The 21,538-nt window shown below is 33.7% G+C and overlaps 1 long non-coding RNA gene and 1 other non-coding gene across 5 annotated transcripts in view; both read left to right on the top strand.

The window, feature by feature from the left end:
- The window catches only part of LOC116584624, a 144,701-nt gene that overhangs the window by 71,782 nt on the left and 51,381 nt on the right, over positions 1-21,538 (top strand). For 3 of the 4 annotated variants that reach the window (XR_004283258.1, XR_004283262.1, XR_004283259.1), the window contains one exon: positions 11,925-12,077. The exons of the other annotated variant lie outside the window; for it this stretch is intronic. This is a non-coding gene — a long non-coding RNA (uncharacterized LOC116584624). The remainder of the gene's footprint in view (positions 1-11,924; positions 12,078-21,538) is intronic. 4 annotated transcript variants of the gene reach the window in all.
- On the top strand, positions 10,781-10,916 carry LOC116585359. Its single transcript, XR_004283567.1, has one exon. It is a non-coding gene; the product is annotated as a U4 spliceosomal RNA (small nuclear RNA).

Raw genomic sequence — 21,538 nt, 5'->3', positions numbered from 1 at the left:
GGGGGGGGCGGCTTTACTGTGCTTCTTGATGTGTGGTTTTATAATTCTTTATTAAATTCAGAGTATTTTTGGACATTTTTCCCCTCAAATACATTTTAGGTCTTCCCTTTACTTCTGGAATTCCAATTACACATATTCTCAGCTTTTGTATCTCTGAATTGTCTATTTGAGTATTTTGTCCCTTTTTCTAGTGTTTATATTTAGCCTTTTAGCACACATTTTCTAAAGTTTATTTGTCAATAATATTGGTCATTTTCTATGAAATACATTGCATGCATTTTTTTCCCCAGTTTATCATTTGTCTTTTGAATTTGTTGTTATGTAGAGTTGGGGTTGGGGGAGCATAAAGAATTTTTTTTTAATTTTTTATTTTTTATAAACATATATTATTAGCCCCAGGGGTACAGGTCTGTGAATCGCCAGGTTTACACACTTCACAGCACTCACCATAGCACATACTCTCCCCAATGTCCACAACCCAACCACCCTCTTTCTACCCCACTGCCCCAGCAACCCTCAGTTTGTTTTGTGACATCAATAGTCTCTTATGCTTTGTCTCCTTCCCGATCCCATCTTGTTTCATTTTTTCCTTCCCTACCCCCAAATACCCCACATTGCCTCTCAAATTCCTCATATCAGGGAGATCATATGATAATTGTCTTTCTCAGACTGACTTATTTCGCCCAGCATAATACCCTCTAGTTCCATCCACATCATTGCAAATGGCAAGATTTCATTTCTTTTGATGGCTGTATAGTAGTCCATTGCCTATATATACCATCTCTTCTTTATCCATTCATCTGTTGATGGACATCTAGGTTCTTTCCATAGTTTGGCTATTGTGGACATTGCTGCTATAAACATCTGGGTGCACGTGCCCCTTCAGATCACTACATTTGTATCTTTAGGGTAAATGCCCAGTACTGAAATTGTTGGGTCATATTTTCAACTTTTTGAGGAACCTCCATGCTGTTTTCCAGAGTGGCTGCACCAGCTGAGCATAAAGAATTTTTTAAGGTGGCTGAATTAATCTGTTTTCTTTCTTTGCTTCTGATTTTTAATTATACAAAGACACTCCTTATATCCAGAATATAAAGGAATTAACATGTTTTCTTTTAGTACTTCTATATTATTTTTTTAACATTTGGTTTTCTGGTTTATTTGGAGTTCATGTTTTAAACTTTGTGAACCATGGTTTTAACCTTATTTTTTTTTCCCACTGACTACCATTTTTCCCAACTATTTTTTGCCATTGCCTAGAGTCCCATATTTATCATATGCTAAATTTCCATGTGGATGTGTATCTGTTTCTAACTTTGCTATTCTTTTCCTTTGGTCTTCTGTTTATTAATGGATCAGTATTACGGTTTTAAGTATGGAAAACTTGTAGTATTTCAATAACTATTAAACTAATCACTTGCAATTGGTCTTCTGCTTTAGGATTTACAAACAAAAATTTTATTTTTATTATTGTGTATGAACTTTAGAGTCAACTTGTCTAGCTCTATGAAAAAAATAACTTGGCTGATTTTTATTCAGGTCATATTTATAAATTATCTAAAGCAGATAATTATACATGACATCTTTATAATATTGAACAACAGATTTTTTTTTCATTTGATGCAGCCTACTTTTGTGTTTTTCACGAGTGTTTTAAAGTTTTCTTCATACAGATTTTACATATTTCTTAGGTTTATTCATAAGTAATGTCTTCTATTTTGTAGCTTTTGTAAATATGATTTTATTTTCAATTATATATTCTCATTATTGTTGTGTTTTCATGTGTATTGATTTTGTATGTTAACTTCTTCTTCTGCTACTGTACTTACTTCATTTATTGTTTGAATTCATAGTTTCATTGGTAGGTATTGGGAGGTATAACTTGAATGAGTGTCCTGGGAGCTAAGAAGCACAGAAAGCAAAGTGTTAGTAGACTTAGAATTTGTATCACTTCCTTTGATTCCAGTACCAGATGGCAGGTCTAGCATCATAAAACACTAGCTAAGATGGACAGCACTTGTGAAAGCATGGTAGGCTGAATTACAAATGGAAGGCAGTTACTATGCCTTCCAGGTATTCTCTTCTTATAAGAAGAGACTTTTCTAGAAGTATTCATACTGTTTTGCCTTGCCAAGGCCATTGCCTTTTTAGAGACCCATGAGTCCTCAAGAAACTATTAAATTATTATGAGTATTCATTTGTATTCATCTCAGTTGTCAAGGGATGAGGAAAGCCTGGACAGAATCTTTTCTAGAAATACAAATAATGTTGAGGAAGATGCAGGTAATACACATAAATATAATTTGATGAACAATGAGCCAACAGTCAGACAAAAAGGTAGTAATGCTTCCAAGATGGTGCTTCACCACAATTACCCTCCAGTTTAAGGTCCAATTTGGAGTAGAGGAGAAAAACAATATGAGAGAGACATTTAAGTGCAATGCAGTGTGTTGTTCTGGGCATCTCTCTACCCTCTGACTGCTGGATCACTAACTTTGGATGGCTATCCTCAGGGCATACATAAGATTAGATAGGAAGTCCAGCTTACCTGTCAGAAAGTGGTGATTCATTTATGCTGGTACAATGGTATTTATTTCCACTGTTCTATTTTCCCATTTTTATGTAGGTAGAATAATACTGAATTACATGTAACATATATTTTACAAATATAGATTCAGTGGTGATTTTGGCAGATTAATTCTTGCTGTAAGACCCCCCCCCTCCAAAAAAATTGCAAAGGAAAACTAAGTGGGATGACACCAGAATCAAGGCTACTGAATGCCTTTTGATCTATTATTCATTCTTGGTTTTAGATGCTTCTTGCTACCAACTGGTAGAAATTGGAAGGTAGGGGAAAAAAAGGAAAGTGTAGAAAAAAGACCAAATCAATGACTAAAGCCTGGACCTGACATGACTAACAATTCATAATCTCTATCACCCAGCTTCATTTCTTAAAAAACATTAATGAATAAATTAAGTGAATGAGTGAAAAAGGAGCTCAATATACATGTTATGGATATAATGCAAAGCTGATGTAAATAAAACATTAATGGTAATGTCTTATTTACCATTTTCACTCACTATTCGTATCATCTTTATATTCTCAACAGTCTTTTTTTTTAAGAAAATGAACTTTAGTATAATAACATTTAAACCTGGCAATTACTATTTATTTAAAATTTTTTTTATTTGAGTGTAGCTGACACACAATGTTACATTAGTTTTAGGTGTACAGTATAGTGGTTCAACTTCTCCATACATTATGCTATGCTCACCATAAATATAACTACTATCTGTCACCATACAACCTTATTACAAAATCATTGACTATATTCCTTATGCTGTGCCTATTACTACCATGACTTATTTATTTCAGAACTGGAAGACTATTTCATATTCCCCTTCACCCATTTTGCCCATCCCCCAATTCCTCTCTCCTCTGGCAACCATCAGTTTGTTCTCTGTATTCATAGGTCTGATTCTGCTTTTTGTGTGTTTGTTTATTCATTTTTGTTTTTCAGATTCTGCATGAGTGAAATCATATGGTATTTGTTTTTCTGAGTCTGACTTACTTCACTTAGCATAATACACTCTTATTTATCCCAGAAACAGAAGAGCCCATGATGTTAAGCTCTTTAAATCAATGTTTAACTCTCAGATGATTATGTTTAAAGCAAATACACCACTTATTGTAAAACTGCAATCCAAACTTAGATGTTCCTTATTTTCCAAAACACACTCTTTTAAAAATGAGTAACAGCCCCAAAATTTCAGAAACATGATTCTGCATGAATCTAAGTCAGAAAGTCCCTGCAAAACTGTGTGTGGTTTTGATGTATATTTATGTCTATTATATATGCAGCTTAAATTAGATATTTCCTGATTACATTATATTTGCTTTATTTAGCTTAGTTTTATGCTTGTTACACACACATATTTTAAAATTAACACCTTATAAAATTCCAAAATGCAATTCTAAGTCATTATTTGGCTATGTGTGGTTTTGTACAAATTCCAGTAAATTTTCTGCCTGAGTCCTCCTAATAAACATCAACTTAAGAATGAAACCATATTCCAACACATCATTTCTTCTAGTGATAAATAGCATGCTAGCTCTGGAAAATATTTAGCACAACATTGTGCAGTGTGACCTTCTTCCAAGATCAGTCAGAAACAGCTGGTCATCCTAATTCCCAGTGTAAGCATTCTATTAAGGCAATGTAAATTCTCCTTAGATTGTACCCAATACTTGGCAAGATATCAAAAGTGGGTGTGAGAGAAGGCAAACACCCAGGAATCAAGATAAATAATATTCTAATAAATTCAATAACTGAATTTCAATGAACTAAAAACTAAATAACAGACTTCAAATTATTATTTTTTTTAGATTTGTATTTATTTATTTGACAGACAGCGATCACAAGTAGGCAGAGCAGCAGGCAGAGAGAGAGGGGGAAGCAGGCTCCCCACTGAACAGAGAGCCCGATGTGGGGCTCGATCACAGAACCCCGAGATCATGACCTGAGTCGAAGGCAGAGGCTTAACCCACTGAGCCACCCAGGAGCCCCAAATTATTTTTTTAATGTGATAAACAAACATCAAAATTTTATATGAAGACAAGATCCATCTATACTTGCAAGACCCCATCTCACTCAACTCATCCTACTCTAAGTTCTGGTTTCAATACAACTTTATTTACAAAAGTAGATGGATAGCCCATAGGTCATAGCTTGTCAGCTTGTTTTTTGTTTTTGTTTTTAATATTATTTATCTTGAAAAATGTGTGTTTTGGTGCTCCCTTAAAATACATTTGAGATGAGTACTTCATTCATCTCACTCTATATGTAAGTGTACAGCTGGCTCTTGTGTCTATGTATGGCAAGCCCTATTGAACAGTATACTTCAGATATCTGTAGTTGATTAAACATAAAGTATATCTCAATGAAGCTGTTAAAAATAAAAATGAAAAACTCTTCATTTGTGAAGCTGTAGAAACTTTTATTTACTTTCACTCCCATTCACTAATCGATTCACAGGGCATAAATTTTATTGGCTTGTATTTAAGGAGAATGTTATCTCCTCTATTTCCATGTTCTTCTCTGTACTGATGTAGATTATGGTAGAGTATGAAAAAGAAGGGACCTACGATTACTTTCTGACAATGTAGTTGTGTACTAGTTGGAATTAGGTTTATCTGTGAGTTATAGAATAATAGCAGTAGTTTAAAAAAGGTAAAGTTGGGGCGCCTGGGTGGCTCAGTGGGTTAAAGCCTCTGCCTTCGGCTCAGGTCATGATCCCAGAGTTCTGGGATCAAGCCCCGCATCAGGCTCTCTGTTCAGCAGGGAGCCTGCTTCCTGCTCTCTCTGCCTGCCTCTCCGCCGACTTGTGATTTTTGTCAAAAAAAAAAAAAAAAAAAAAAAAAAAAAAGGTAAAGTTTATTTCCTTCTCTCTTTTCTTTCTGATCTACAACCTTTATCCTTCTGGCTTAAGCAGGTGACCTCTGAGCTCCTACAGCAAAATAGGAAAACAAAGAAGAGGGTAAAGGGGACATTCCAGCTGTCTCTTTGGGAAGGTTTCTGGAAGCTACTACCATAACATACTTCTGTTTTCATCCCTTCCACAGATTGTAGCCACATGGACACATAACTTAGCTATAAGGAGCCCCAGAAATTATTATGGGTGGCCATACATGCAGAATAATGGATTATTATTCATTAATAATAATGAATTAATTCATTATTAATAGCAAATTATTATTTCACAGATAATATGAAATATATTATGATACTATAAATAGTAATATAATTAAATATATAAATATTATAACATTATAAATAGTATAAATATAATAAATAAATTATAAATAATTTATGAAATTATTATTTCATAAATAAAGATAATTTATCTTTTATCTTTATGGGATTAGGAGTCACCTTTCTCATTTCTAAAATAAGGGGGTTTGCTTCATGACCTAGAGGTCTTCCCAAAACTTAATATTCTGTATTGTAATTAAATCAGAAGCAAATGTGAACCTAATTTGGGGGACATTGGGAATGAGAAGAGATAATAGTAATAAAGTTAAACCTGAGTGAAAATGGGCTCTCTGGTTTGAGTTCAATAACACACAAGGAAGTACATTTTAAAAAGTAGTTATACTGAACGGTTAAAATGCCTCTTTAAATCTGTATTGATATATTCTAAACTGGATATAAAAACTGGGAGTTATTTTAATAACGCTTATCACTTACATTTGAAAACATGTTTAATTTTTCCCATGAATAAAGACCAACCTTTCTATCCTTTTTCTCTTGATTAAAAACCATTTTAAGCTAACTAAGATATGCATGTTCAATCTGATGTTTTTTGTCTTTTGGGGAAGATTTAGTAACAATGACTAATTTGTTCAAATGTTATATTGCAAGACAACAACCAGTATTTAAAGATATATCTGGAAGATTTTAGAATCGTTTAACCTCAAGTAGCTGAAAAGAAAGCATGGAAATAAAGATATTAATGTATTTTTTAAATAACTTGTAAAGATCTCTGACCAGAGAAATTTAATAAAGAGCAGGAAAGTTTAGTGATTTTTGAGAAGACACTTGGGAACTGGAAAGATTTGAATTACAGCTTATTTTGTAAATGTTCAAAACTTCCTATTTTCCCAAGGTCTCAACAGCCTCACAGACCCTGCTATGAGAACCCCACCCAGGTGACCGGGTATGGCAGTATGATAAGTAAGGTTGGTCTCTGCCACAAGTTCCCCTTCTTACCCTCCCCTGACTGTGATCTAGTGACATTCAAATACATCAATGAAATCACCTCACCCCTTTGCTTGTACACTCCACTCTGATTCCAAATAAAGGTACCTGCCCACAGATACTCTCTCTTAGTTTCTCACCCACTACGCTAAGTCCACTCACAGAGAGCTCCTCCTGGGTGGCTTCCTGAATGGTATACAAGTAACTTCCTCTTCTAGGACCCTGAATATAACAAATCTCTTTCATTTTCATATGTCTCTCTATGCTATTATTCTATGTTATTTTGACTGAGCATCAAAAATGGTCCACTTTAAGTAACATAATTATCCCTTATAACATGGAGTCCTTGAAGCTGTGCTGGAATAAGTGACTTAAACCTCTTTGAGCCTCAGTTTCATCCTCTAAAACAAAGGGTTGACAATATAACCTGTATAATAAAGTAATGATACTGCCTTATTATCATCATGCCTATGAACTGCTTAACTTGAAGCCTGTCACATGGGGATTACTCAATAAATGTAGTTGTTATCATCGCTAAAATAGGAGAGAACCCAAAAAAAGGATGGGGAGCAAGAAAGGCAAGTAGGTTTGTGATGAGGAAATGTAGCAATTTTTTATACTCAGGAACAATAGCATTTGTGAGGAGCATAACATGCTCGAATCATAAACAAATGACTTTAGGAAAAGCCAAGATTCATAGGTGCTGGCATGATAATGGAAAGGAATATATGTAGATGACACCATTCCTGTGTAAATTCACCACACTCAGCCTGTGTTCCATGTGCCTCAAGCCCAGAAGCATTTGAAAAACATGAAAAGTCTCGTGATATATGGGTTTTAACCAGGAAGCACCTCAGCTGTCTTACTGTGGAAATCACACAATCAAAATGTTTCCCAACCATACTTTCTCACACACACTTATTCCTTACATCTGCAGAATGGCACCAGAGGTATGACGTCTGTGAGTTTTATCTGAATAGTGGATGACCACAAGTCCAGCATGCCATAAAATACCCATGTTGCCTGGCTTCACAGAAAGAAAATATACGATTCTTAGCCAGTGTGAAACAGTTTGATGATACATGTGAGAGAACAAGGGAAGGGTGAAATATATCCATTGGCTACTTTGCAATGCAAAATATAGTAAATATCCACTACTCTGTATTTGTAAAAATAGAAATATACAGTATAATGCAACAAAGAGACATAACAGACTAAGGACAAAGGGCACAATTTCTGGAATGAGTTAAATTAATAAATGTATTATTGTCATCAACAAAATGCTGGAATAAATTAGGTACTCATAAGTTTAACTCTTAGTTTAAAATATCAAGAGGGGTGCATCTGGGTGTCTCAGTGGGTTAAAGCCTCTGCTTTCAGGTCATGATCCCAGGGTCCTAGGATCAAGCCCTGCATCGGGGAGCCTGATTCTCCCTTTCCTCTGCCTGCACTATACCTACTTGTGTGCTCTCTGCCAAATAAATAAAGTGTCACTTCTGAATATCTTCTCCCATTCTGTAGGTTGCCTCTTTTTTTGTTGTTGACTGTTTCCCTTCTCATGCAGAAGCTTTTGATCTTGATGAAATCCCAAAAGATCATTTTCGCTTTTTGTTTCCTTTGCCTTTGGAGACATATCTTGAAAGAAATTTCTGTGGACAATGTCAAAGAGATTACTGCTTATGTTCTCCTCTGGGATTTTGATAGACTCTTGCCTCATGTTGAGGTCTTTTATCCATTTTGAGTTTATCTTTGTGTATGGTGTAAGAGAATGGTGGAGTTTCATACTTCTATATACATAGCTGTCCAATTTTCCCAGCACCATTTATTGAAGAGACTGTATTTTTTTCCACTGGGTATTTTTTCCTTCTTTGTTGAAGATTATTTGACCATAGGGTTGAGGGTCCATATCTGGGGTCTCTACTTTGTTCCATTGGTCTGTGTGTTTGTTTTTGTGCCAGTAGTATGCTCTCTTGGTGATCACAGTTTTGTAGTAAAGCTTGAAATCAGGCAATGTGATGCTCCCACCTTTGTGTTTCTTTTTCAACATTTCCTTAGCAATTTGGGGTCTCTTCTGGTTCCATACAAATTTTAGGATTGTTTGTTCCAGCTCTTTGAAAAATGCCAATGGAATTTTGATTGGGATGGCATTCAAAGTATAGATGGCTCTAGGCAGTATAGACATTTTAACAATGTTTATTCTTCCAATTCATGAACATGGAATGCTCTTCGATCTTTTCGTGTCATCTTCAATTTCTTTCACGAGTGCTCTGTAGTTCTTCGAGTACAAATCCTTTACCTCTTTGGTTAGGTTTATTCCCAGGTATCTTATGGTTCTTGGTGCTATAATAAATGGAATTGATTCTCTAATTTCTCTATTTTTTCGTTGTTAGTGTAGTAAGAAAACAACTGAGTTCTGTACATTGATTTTGTATCCTGCCACATTGCTGAATTGCTATATGAGTTCTAGTAATTTGAGGGTGGAGTCTTCTGGGTTTTCCTTATAAAGTATTATGTCATCTGTGAAGAGAGAGTTTGACTTCTTCTTTGCCAATCTGAATACCTTTTGTTTCTTTTTGTTTTCTGATTGCTGTTGCTAGGATTTCTAGTACTATGTTGAACAACAGTGGCAAGAGTGGGCATCCTTGTCGTGTTCCTAATCTCAAAGGGAAGGCTGTCAGCTTTTCCCCAATGAGGATGATATTCACTGTGGGTTTTTCATAGATAGATTTTATGAAGTTCAGGAATGTTCCCTCCATCCCAATACACTGAAGAGTTTTAATCAGGAAAGGATGCTGTATCTTGTCAAATGCTTTTTCTGCATCAATTGAGAGGACTGTGTGTTTCTTTTCTCTTCTCTTATTGATTTGTTCTATCACATTGATTGATTTGTGAATGTTGAACCATCCTTGCATCCCAGGATAAATCCCACCTGGTCATGGTGGATAATCTTTTTAATGTACTGTTTGATCCTATTTGCTAGGATCTTGTTGAGAATCATGACATCCATATTCATCAGGGATATTGGTCTGAAATTCTCCTTTTTGGGAGGGTCTTTGGTGAATATGTTTACCAATGACAGTACAGACAAAGGCTGATATATAAGATCTATAAAGAACTCCTCAACTCAACACACACAAAACAGATAACAATGTCAAAAAATGGGCACAAGATATGAACAGACACTTCTCCAAAGAAGACATACAAATGTCTAACAGACACATGAAAACATGTTCATCATCATTAGCCATCAGGGAGATTCAAATCAAAACCACACTGAGATACCACCTTATACCGATTAGAATGGCCAAAATCAACAAGATAGCAAACAACAAGTTTTTGGAGAGGATGTGGAGAAAGTGGAACCCTCTTACACTGTTGGTGGGAATGCAAGTAGGTGCAGCCACTTTAGAAAACAGTGTGGCGATTCCTTAAATTAAAAATAGAGCTACCCTATGACCCTGCAATTGCATTACTGGGTATTTACCACAAAGATACAGATGTAGTGAAAAGAAGGGCCCATGTACCCCAATGTTCATAGCAGCAATGGCCACAGCCGCCAAACTGTGGAAAGAACCAAGATGCCCTTCAACGGATGAATGGATAAAGAAGATATGGTCCATATATACAATGGAGTATTATGCCTTCATCAGACAGTGTGAATACTCAACTTTTGTATGAATATGAACGGGACTGGAAGAGATTATGCTGAGTGAAATAAGTCAGGCAGAGAGATTCAATTATCATATGGGTTCACTTTTGTGGAGCATAAGGAATAATACAGAGGACATTGGGAGATGGAGAGAAGTGAGTTGAGGGAAATCGGTGGGGGAGACAAACCATGAGAGACTGTGGCCTCTGAGAAATGAACTGAGGTTTTTTTTTGGGGGGGGGGGGTGATCCTGGTGGTGGGTATTATGGAGGGCACGTATGGCATGTAGCACTGGGTGTGGTGTATAAACATAAATTTTGTGGTGTAAAAAATGAATTTTGGAAGACTGAAAAAAATTAAAGAATGGAAGAGCAGCTTTGAGCAGTGGCAGTATCGTAGCCAATGAGGTTTATCTGAGGTGCGATTATTGCTAATTAAAGAATGGAAGAGAAAATCTAGCTTATCATATTCCAAGTGGTTTGCCTAATACTTTATTATTGTTTTATCCACTGATTTGAAATGTTACCTTAACCATTAATCAATTTCCCTTAAAAAATAGGGTCTCTTTTGGAATATTCTGTAATTTTTTTTGTTCATTTTTTTATTGTGCCAATGCCAAACTATTCTAATTATTGTACTATTGTATTTTAATATATAGTAAAATTAAATTAGCCCCTCATAACTCTTCATTTTCAGAGTATTATGGTTATTTTCACATTTATTTTATTCCAGATAAACCTGGAATCATTTTGTCACATTTTATATCTGCATTACATTCCAAATAACTTAAATTTATATGTTAGTAAAGAAAAAAAATCTTTTATTTAAATGTTGTATCCCTACCTAAATAAATAAATAAAATGAAATAAAATAAAATACCAGAATGGTAAATATAAAGGCCTGAACTGTAGTGGACTGGTCTCTGATGTCATAGGAAAATCAAAATATCATCAGTAGTATGTGTAATGCTGTATTTATGATGCCTTTTTATGGACATTGGTTTAATTATAAAATTCTATTTTTTTCTTTTTTCAACTTTAGAATCAAAGGAACCCAGGAAATGAGGACAAAGAAAAAGAACATTAATTAGTAGGGTCTCAATGAGCATTATAGTAATAGGGTATCATGCTGGTCTTTCTAATACACAGTAGAAACCCAGCCAGTCATGTCCGTAGTGCTTAATTCATAGATTCATAGCTCAAGATATTACATTTCTCAGTCAGGATGAATGAGTCCAATCAGCCAGGTCTGCAATGATTCCTAGTTTTAGTGGATGTTTTGATAGTAGTTGTTTTGATAGTAGTAGTTTTGATAGATGAACAGTTTAGAATTTCTAAAATTCCCAGTGAAAGCTCCTGGTTATAGTTGAATTAAGATGGTCCAATATATATATTATACATATGTATACATATATATATATATTATCATTAACAAATATTTTAAAAATGACAATTATTATTAAGTTTTCCTAAAGAATTATGTTGTCATAAATGGATTTTTTATTTCACTATTTCTAGGTGCAAAGTGATGGTGAAATACTACTTAATCTAATACTCTTCTCACAATATACTACGTAAAAATGAAAATGCAAGAACTGTGATGTGTTACCCAAAAGTCCAACCTGATAAACCAGTAGAGGCAAAGAGACTCCAAAATTGGATCTTCTGGTTGTACGTTACTTCTTTCTTATACATATACATTATTGTATTTTTTTTTGAAAATGGCTATTATATTTAGTTCAAAGTATATTTAAATAATGATTTTAAAATATTAAATTTTATATAAATGTGTCAGTACCAGTTCCTCACAGGCTTGGTATTTCTCACCTCTTTTTCTGCTCTCCATATTCATTGGCTAAATATATAAATATATAAAGTCAACATGTTTAAATTAAGCCCTCTCATTTTCACACAAAAATAGTGCTTAAAAAATAAAAATTAAACCTTATTCTTAAAGGCAGAATGATTTATATGTTGCCTAAATTTTCATAAGACAAGAAGCTAGAAAAATCAAGGAAACAGACCCTCTATGCTACAGTTTTCAAAACAGAATCTGCCCTGCCAACACTTTGATTTTAGCCCAGTGAGATCCATGTTGGATTTCAAACCTGTATAACTATAAATAATATATATTACATATTTTTATGTATAAATATATTATATATATTTCATTTATATATTTATTATGTATATATTTATCTTATATGCTTTATGTAAATATATAAAATATATAATATATAGCCATGTATAATATATAATTTATATAACTTACATATAATATATAATTATATAATATATAATTATATATAGTTATATAATATGTAATATACAATATATATAACTATGAATAATATATCTGTGTTGCTTTAAGCTACTAAGTCCATCATAATTTATTATTCTAGCAATAGACATCTAAGTAACAGCAAATATAAGCAAAATATATAATATACAGATAAATCTATGGTAAATGTAAGAAATACAAATTAAATATTATAGATGTATATATATTATATATGTGTATATATATTATACTTATATTCAATAATAGCTCACCTTGCTAAAGCGAGCAAGTCACCCAAACTTGAAACAATTGGAAGGTAATAGAAATTACTGTGTAAGCAAGTGCTAACTTGGCGATTCAGAGAAAATACAAGACTTCAGAGAAAGATGTGTTTGAATATCAGTATGAGTGCATGGAATTAGATAAGACTTCTCCTTAAGGAGAGAACTGCAGGATTATATGCAAGATGTGATTAAGAATTCCTTGATAATATTGACCATGAAGAATAGCTGGAATTACATAACACAATAAAAAAAAAAGAATAACTGGAATTAAAGAAAATTTGGAATTCTCATCTTTTTGTAATTCAGATCATAGATGAAGTTTTTTGTTTTTCTTTTTTAAATTTTTTTGGCTTGTTGTTGGGTTTTGTTTGTTTGTTTTTTCTTTTTTCAAAATAGACAGCTTGCTTTGATTGATGGTGAGGCCCTGGAGATCTGGGATAGAATTTGAGACCTTATTTGGCCTCAGAAGGAAATGGTGCCATGGTGTATTAAGGTTCCAGAGAAGAGTTAAGACTTCCCACACTTAGTTTTTGTATTACCACAGCTGATATTTAGCTCATACCCGTTGATAAAATATGGAATTATAGTAAACTATATAAACTATTCAGGCTGATAAAAAGTGACTCTCTAACTCCACAAATATCTCACTATTACCTTGGCTACTTTGATTTTACCATGGGACCCTGAATCATCCCTAATTCAGCAACTATGGAACTAATGTGCAGTAGCCATACTGGTTGCTTTATTGAATAAAGGTAGGGTGTTAGACTAGATGATTTTTCAAGGTCTGTTTGAATCCTATGTTTATGTAGTACCTAGAACAAACAGAATATATATATACTTGGTTAAAGGAATATATTAATTTATGTTTATAGATGTAATTTATTCTGAATCAAATGGAAAAGTAACTGTATTATAATTTAGTTCTTAGGAAAAGCCTGTTAATCACCATCATGGAAAAGCTGTTGGTATAAACACTTCATAAGATGCTTAGCAATGACCTCACAACAGTAGCAGGAGTTGGCAGATGCATGCCATTCAGTTTTCTCAGGCCAAATACAGTTTCTTGGCACACTTTGAAAAAATTCTAAAAATGGCATTTTCCATGTGTAAAGCAATAAGAATGGAATGTCTTTTCTGTTACCACCATATATAGAAGGAATCTGGAGTTTCTTACAAACATGTAAGTTTTGTTGTAGTAGCTAGAGCTAGACACAATACCAACATATGGCGGCTAGAGAAACAGACATTTAGAATTATCTTATGTAACAGAATTAAAAAATGAAAAACATTTCATTAGCAGTCATGCTGGGAGAATGTATGACTGTATTGAAGTCATGACCGTATAAAAACAATTAACTAAGGAAATGGAACCATATTCAGGTACAGCTGCTGTTCTCATTTATGCTTTTATCTATGAGGTCATGGTTGACTTGTTGAACTAGCCAAAACTGGACATTTTCTGTAGAAAGCAAATAGGTTGCCAGAAATCATTCTGTAAGAACAATTCCCTCTATGTCTCCCAAGCCTATGCAAAATTACATATTTCATATGTTTATCCCAGTCTTCACCCAGATTATCTATTTTACCTGAAATCTTTGTGCAGTCTGGGCACTGAGCCAGTTGAATAAGTCTAGGATCTATGATATAGAACTTGCTTTTAAGGAAAATTAAACAAAATACCAGAAATGAGAATAACCCAGAATTTTATTGCTTAGTTATACTCTGCCATTAATGATATTTAAATTGCATTGTTGCTAAATCTAGACCTAAAATTTCTTTACTACTTTTTATCAAAGTTCTTCTGGGCTTGGCAATATGTTAAACTTCAAATTTGAATAAAAAACGAACATATACAATCCAAGAGCATAGAATGGTCTTCCATCTTTTTGTGTCTTCTTCATTTCTTCCATAAGTGTTTTGTAGTTCCTCGAGCACAGATCCTTTACCTCTTTGGTTAGGTTTTTCCCAGGTATCTTATGGTTCTTGATGCTATAGTAAATGGAATCGATTCTCTAATTTCGCATTCTGTGTTTTCACTGTTAGTGTATAAGAAAGCAACTGATTTCTGTACATTGATTTTTGTATCCTGTCACATTACTGAATTGCTGTATGAGTTCTAGTAGTTTGGGGGTGGAGTCTTTTGGGTTTTCCATATAAAATATCATGTCATCTGCAAAAAGAGAGAGTTTGACTTCTTCATTGCCAATTTGGATACATTTTATTTCTCTTTTTCTGATTGCTGTACTCGAGGAACTATAGAACACTCATGAAAGAAATTGAAGAAGACACAAAAAGAGTGTGAGTTCTTTATAGATTTTGGATACTAGCCCTTTGTCTGTAGTGTCATTTGAGAATATCTTCTCCCATTCCATAGGTTGTCTCTTTGTTTTGGTGACTGTTTCCATTGCTGTGCAGAAGCTTTTAATCTTGATGAAGTCCCAATAGTTGATTTTCACTTTTGTTTCCTTCGCCTTTGGAGACATATTTTGAAAGAAGTTGCTGTGGCCAATGTCGAAGAGGTTACTGCCCATGTTCTCCTCTAGGATTTTAATGGATTCCTGTCTCACAGTGAAGTCTTTCATCCATTTTGAGTTTATCTTTGTGTATGGTGTAATACAATGGTTGAGTTTCATTCTTCTGTATGTAGCTGTCCAATTTTCTCAGCACCATTTATTGAAGAGACTGTCTTTTTCCCACTGGATATTTTTTCCTGCTTTGTTGAAGATTATTTGACCATAGAGTTGAGGGTCTATATCTGGGCTCTCTGCTCTGTTCCTTCGGTCTATGTGTCTGTTTTTGTGCCAGTACCACGCTGTCTTGGTGACCAGAGCTTTGTAATATAGCTTGAAATCAGGCAACATGATGCCCCAGCTTTGTTTTTCTTTTTCAACATTTCCTTGGCGATTCAGGGTCTTTTCTAGTTCCATACAAATTTTAGGATTGTTTGTTCCAGCACTTTGAAAAATGTCAATGGAATTTTGATTGGGATGACACTAAAAGTATAGAGTTGGCACTGAAAGTATAGATTGCTCTGGGCAGTATAGACATTTTAATGTTTATTCTTCCAATCCATGAGCATGGAATGTTTTTCCATCTTTTTGTGTCTTCAATTTCTTTCATGAGTGTTCTGAAGTTCCTCAAGTACAGATCCTTTACTTCTTTAGTTAGGTTTATTCCAAGGTATCTTACAGTTTTTGGTGCTATTGTAAATGGAATCAATTCTCTAATTTCCCTTCCTATAGTTTCATTGTTAGTGTATAAGAAAGCAACTAACTGAGGAGCCTGGGTGGCTCAGTGGTTTAAAGCCTCTGTCTTCAGCTCAGGTCATGATCTCAGGGTCCTGGGATCAAGCCCCACATCGGGCTCTCTGCTCAGTGGGGAACCTGCTTCCCTTCCTCTATCACTGCCTGCCTCTCTGCCTATTTGTGATTTCTGTTGGTCAGATGAATAAATTAAAAAAAATCTTAAAAAAAAGAGAAAGCAACTAATTTCTGTACATTGATTTTGTATCCTGCCACATTACTGAATTGATGTATGAATTCTAGTAGTTTGAGGGAGTCTTTTGGGTTTTCCATGTAAGATATCATGTAACCTGGGAAGAGTGAGTTTGACATATTCCTTATCAATCTGAATACTTTTCATTTCTTTTTGTTGTCTGATTGTTGTTGCTAGGACTTCTAGTACTGTGTTAAATAATAGTGGCAAAGGTGGACATCCCTGTCATGTTCCTGATCAAAATGGGAAATCTCTCAGCTTTTCCCCATTGAGAATGATTTTATTCTGGGTTTTTCATAGATAGATTTTATGAAGTTGAGGAATGTTTCCTCCATCCCTATACATTGAAGAGTTTTATTCAGAAAAGAATGCTGTATTTTGTCAAATGCTTTTTTGGCATCAAATGAGAGGACTATGTGGTTCTTCTCTCTTCTCTTATTGATTTGTTCTATCACACTGATTGATTTGCGAGGGTTGAACCACCCTTGCATCCCAGAGATAAATCCCACCTGGTCTCTTGGTGGATAATTTTTTTAATGTATTGTTGGATCTTATTAGCTAGGATCTTGTTGGGAATCTTGGCATCCATATTCATCAGGGATATTGGTCTGTAATTATCCTTTTTGATGGTTCTTTTTCTGTTTTGGGGACCAAGGTAATGCTGGCTTCATAGAAAGAGTCTGGAAGTTTTCTTTCTGTTTCTATTTTTTTTTAATTTTTAATTTTTATAAACATATATATTTTTTCTTTTTTTAAAAAATTTTTTATTTGTTATAAACATATATTTTTATCCCCAGGGGTACAGGTCTGTGAATCACCAGGTTTAAACACTTCACAGCACTCACCAAAGCACATACCCTCCCCAATGTCCATAATCCCACCCCCTTCTCCCAAACCCCCTCCCCCCAGCAACTGAGATGTCTGCAAAGAAGACATCCAGATGGCCAACAGACACATGAAAAAGTGCTCCATATCACTCGGCATCTGTTTCTATTTTTGAAACAGCTTCAGGAGAATAGGTATTTTTCTTTCTTTGAAATGTTTGGTAAAATTCCCCAGGGAATTCATCAAGTCCTGGACTCTTGTTTTTTGGGAGGTTTTTGATCACTGTTTCAATCTCCTTATTAGATATTGGTCTAGTCATTTCAATTTATTCCTGTTTCAGTCTTGGTTATAGGTTATAGAATTCCAGGAATGCATCCATTTCTTCTAGGTTGCTTCACTTATTGGTGTATAACTGTTGATGACTGTTTCTATTTCTTTAGTGTTAGTAGTTTGGCAGTTTCTTATAAAACTAAACATACTCTTACTGCTTTATGGTCTAGCAATTACACGCTTGGTATTTATCCAAATGAGATGGAAACTTATGTCCACACAAGAATCTGCATATGAATCTTCATAAGTAGCTTTATTCATAATTGCCAAAACTTGGAAGAAACTAAGATGTCCTTCAGTAAGTGAATAGATAATTAAACTGCAGTACATTCAGGAAATGAGATATTATTTTGTGCTTAAAAGAAATGAGCTATAGGGGCACCTGGGTGGCTCAGTGGGTTAAAGCCTCTGCCTTCGGCTCAGGTCATGATCCTGAGGTCCTGGGATCGAGTCCCGAATCAGGCTCTCTGCTTGGCGGGGAGCCTGCTTCCTCCTCTCTCTCTGCCTGCCTCTCTGCCTACTTGTGATCTCTGTCTGTCAAATAAATAAATAAATAAATCTTTAAAAAAAAATGAGCTATAAAGCTATGTAAACATATGGAATTTTAATCTAATAAAGAAAAGAAGTGGAATAGATAAGGACTACATAAAAATTAAAGTATTTATTTCTATTACACTATTGATCTAAAAAAATAACTATAGCAATAATAGTAGCAATGTATTCGGTGCTTATAGCATATGTATAGGTAAAATGAATGACATCACTGTCACAAGGGATGAGAGGAAGGAATTGGAAATACCCTGTTAATAAGTTGTCTTCACTACATATGAAGTGGTACCATATTATTTGAAAATGAATTTAGATTATATAAAAATATATATTTTAGACTGTAGGGAAACCAGATATTTTTAAGAAGTATAACTGACACATTAAAATAGAAGGTAAAATGAACTCATGTAAAAATGTTCAATTAAAACCAGAGAAGCCAGAAAATGGAAAAACAATAAAAAAATTCCAAGAATAGAAAACAGTTACAAGCATGGTAGATGTTGTTCAGCTGTACCAATACCTACTTTAAATGTAAAATGGTCTATATATACCAATTAGAAGAGATTATCAGAGTGTATATAAAAAAAAAAAACACCCAAGTATATGTTGTCTACACTAATCTCACTTTAAATATAAAGATTCATACAGGATAAAATGAAAGATACAGGTACAGATATGCCATGCTAACATCATTAATCAAAAGAAAATTTAATAACCTCAGACAAAGCAGATTTCAGAATATTATCAGTCATAAAAAGGTTTGAAGTGGCGGGGGTGGGAGGTTGGGGGAACCAGGTGGTAGGTATTAGAGAGGGCACGGATTGCATGGAGACTGGGTGTGGTACAAAAATAATGAATACTGTTATGCTGAAAATAAATAAAAGAAAAAAAAGGACACTGCATTATGCTAAAGGGGTCAATTTTCCAAGAAAACATATTAAGCCTAAATGCATTCATCTAACAAAAAAGCATGAAAATAAATGACACAGAAGCTGATGGAACTTAAAGGAAAGCAGACAAAACCACTATTAAAGTTAGAATTTCAACACATTTCTTTCCGTTATTAATAGATAAAGTAGGCAAAATAATCAGTAAGAATATAATGACAGCACCATGAATCAAACTGATTTAATTTGCATTTCTACAACACTCCATCCAACAGAAGAATACATTCTTCTCAGACTCAAATGGTATATTCACCAAAATAGATTGCATTCTAGATTATAACACATACCAAAACAAATTTAAAAGAACAGAAATCATAAATAGTACATGATCTATCAGAACAAGATGAAAGTGGGCTGGATATCAATAATAGAAATATAGCAGAAAAATCCCCAATATTTGGAAATTAAATAGCATCTTTTTAAATAATCCATAAATCAAAGTAGAAAGTTTAAGAGAAATTTTAAAATATTCTGAAATAAAAGAAAATGAAAATACACCTTATCAAAATCTGTGCTATGCAGCAGTAGCAATGATTGGAGGGAAATTTATAGCATTAAATGCCTATTTCAGAAAAGAAGAAAAATCTCAAATCAATAACTGAAGTTTCTATATTAAGAAACTGGAAATAGAAAAGCAGAAATCAATGAAATTGGAAAGAGGAAAATGATAGAGAAAATCAGCAACAACAATAACAATGAAGATGGCTCTTTAAAGAGCCATAAATTCATGAAACTCTAGTCAGTTTATTAAGAAAAAGAGAAAATACACAATTTACCACTATTGGAAATAAAGTCATCACTACTTATCTCATGGACATTAAAAGAATAATAAAGGAATGTTATGAGAAACTCTATGTCCTCAAATTTGAAAACATAATTGAAATGGACCAATTCCTTAGAAGACACAAAACTGCCAAAACTCACACAAGAGTATCTATCAAAGAAACTACATCAATAATTAATAACCTTCCAAAAATAAAACACTAGAGGGCAAATAATACATTAAATGTTAATATAAAAATAAAATTAAAAAAATAAAAATAAAGCACCAGATGATTTCACTGATACACGGAATTAAACAGTTGATCTCACAGAAGCAGAGAATAGAATGGTGATTGCCAAAGGCCAAGAGGTTGAGGCAAATGGAGAAATGTTGGTGAAAGGGTACAAAGTTTCAGTTATTCCGCATAGATAAATTCTGGAGATCTAATGTTCATTATGGTTCAGTATAGGTAATAAAATTGTACTGTATACTTAAAAATTTTGCTAAGACGGTAGATCTTAAGTGTTCTTACCACAGAAGAAAAATACTATGTGAAATGATAAATATGTTAATGAGGTTGATTACTGTAATTTCACAATGCATACATATATCAAAATATCAGGTTGTATACCTTAAATATATAGAATTTTGGTTAATTATACCTCAATTTAAAAATAAGATAAAATAGAGCATCAGGCCCAGATCGTGCCAGTGGTGAATTCTACTAAACATTTAAAAAAGAAGTAACAGAAACTGTCTCTGGTTTCTTCCAAAACATAGAAACAGAAGAAACATTTCCTAACTCATTCTAGGAGGTCAGTATTACTCTGTAACAAAATCCAGATCAAGATATTGCAAAAAAAAAAAAACCAAACAAACAGAAAGACAACTACAGACCAACATCTCTCATAAGTACAAATAAAAAAAAACTCCTAACAAATTTAATCCAATAGTATAAGAAATATAACATAATGACCTGGTGGGATTTATTCCAGGAATGATTCAATATTTTATAGATTATATTTATATATAGATTTATATTTACATATATTATATATAAAAATATATTATATATTTATATATATTTATATTTATATATAGGTTTATAGATTATATTCAGTCAATACAATCTACATATTGACTAGCTTTAGAAGAAAATACATATATTAATTTATGCAGAAAAAAAGCCATTTGACAAATTCCAACATTCATGATAAAAAAATCTCTCATGTTGGATTTCTACTCAAAATATACAAAGCCTCTTAAAATTCAACAATAAGAAACAAAAAACTCAATTAAAAATTGGGCAAAATATCTGAACAGACACCTTATAAAAATATACAGATGACAAATAAGCATGTGGGAAAATGCTAAATATCATATGTACATTGAAATAGTAATGAGAAATGTCAGATACCATTACACACTTATTAGAACGGCTTCAAAAGAAAAGAACTGCCAACTTCTGGCTAGGATGCAGAGCACGAGAAACTCTCATTCACTGCTTGTGGGGAAAAAAATGGATGGTCACTTTGGAAGACAGTTTGGCAGTTTCTTATAAAACTAAATACACTCTTAACATTCGATCCAGAAATCACACTTCCAAGTACTTACCCACCTGATTTGGAAACTTAGGCTACCAACAATCTGAATAT

Source organism: Mustela erminea, chromosome 2 (genome assembly GCF_009829155.1).
Source record: "Mustela erminea isolate mMusErm1 chromosome 2, mMusErm1.Pri, whole genome shotgun sequence".
In the NCBI taxonomy this organism is placed as follows: Eukaryota; Metazoa; Chordata; class Mammalia; order Carnivora; family Mustelidae; genus Mustela; species Mustela erminea.
This window is presented reverse-complemented; position numbering and strand designations above follow the sequence as displayed.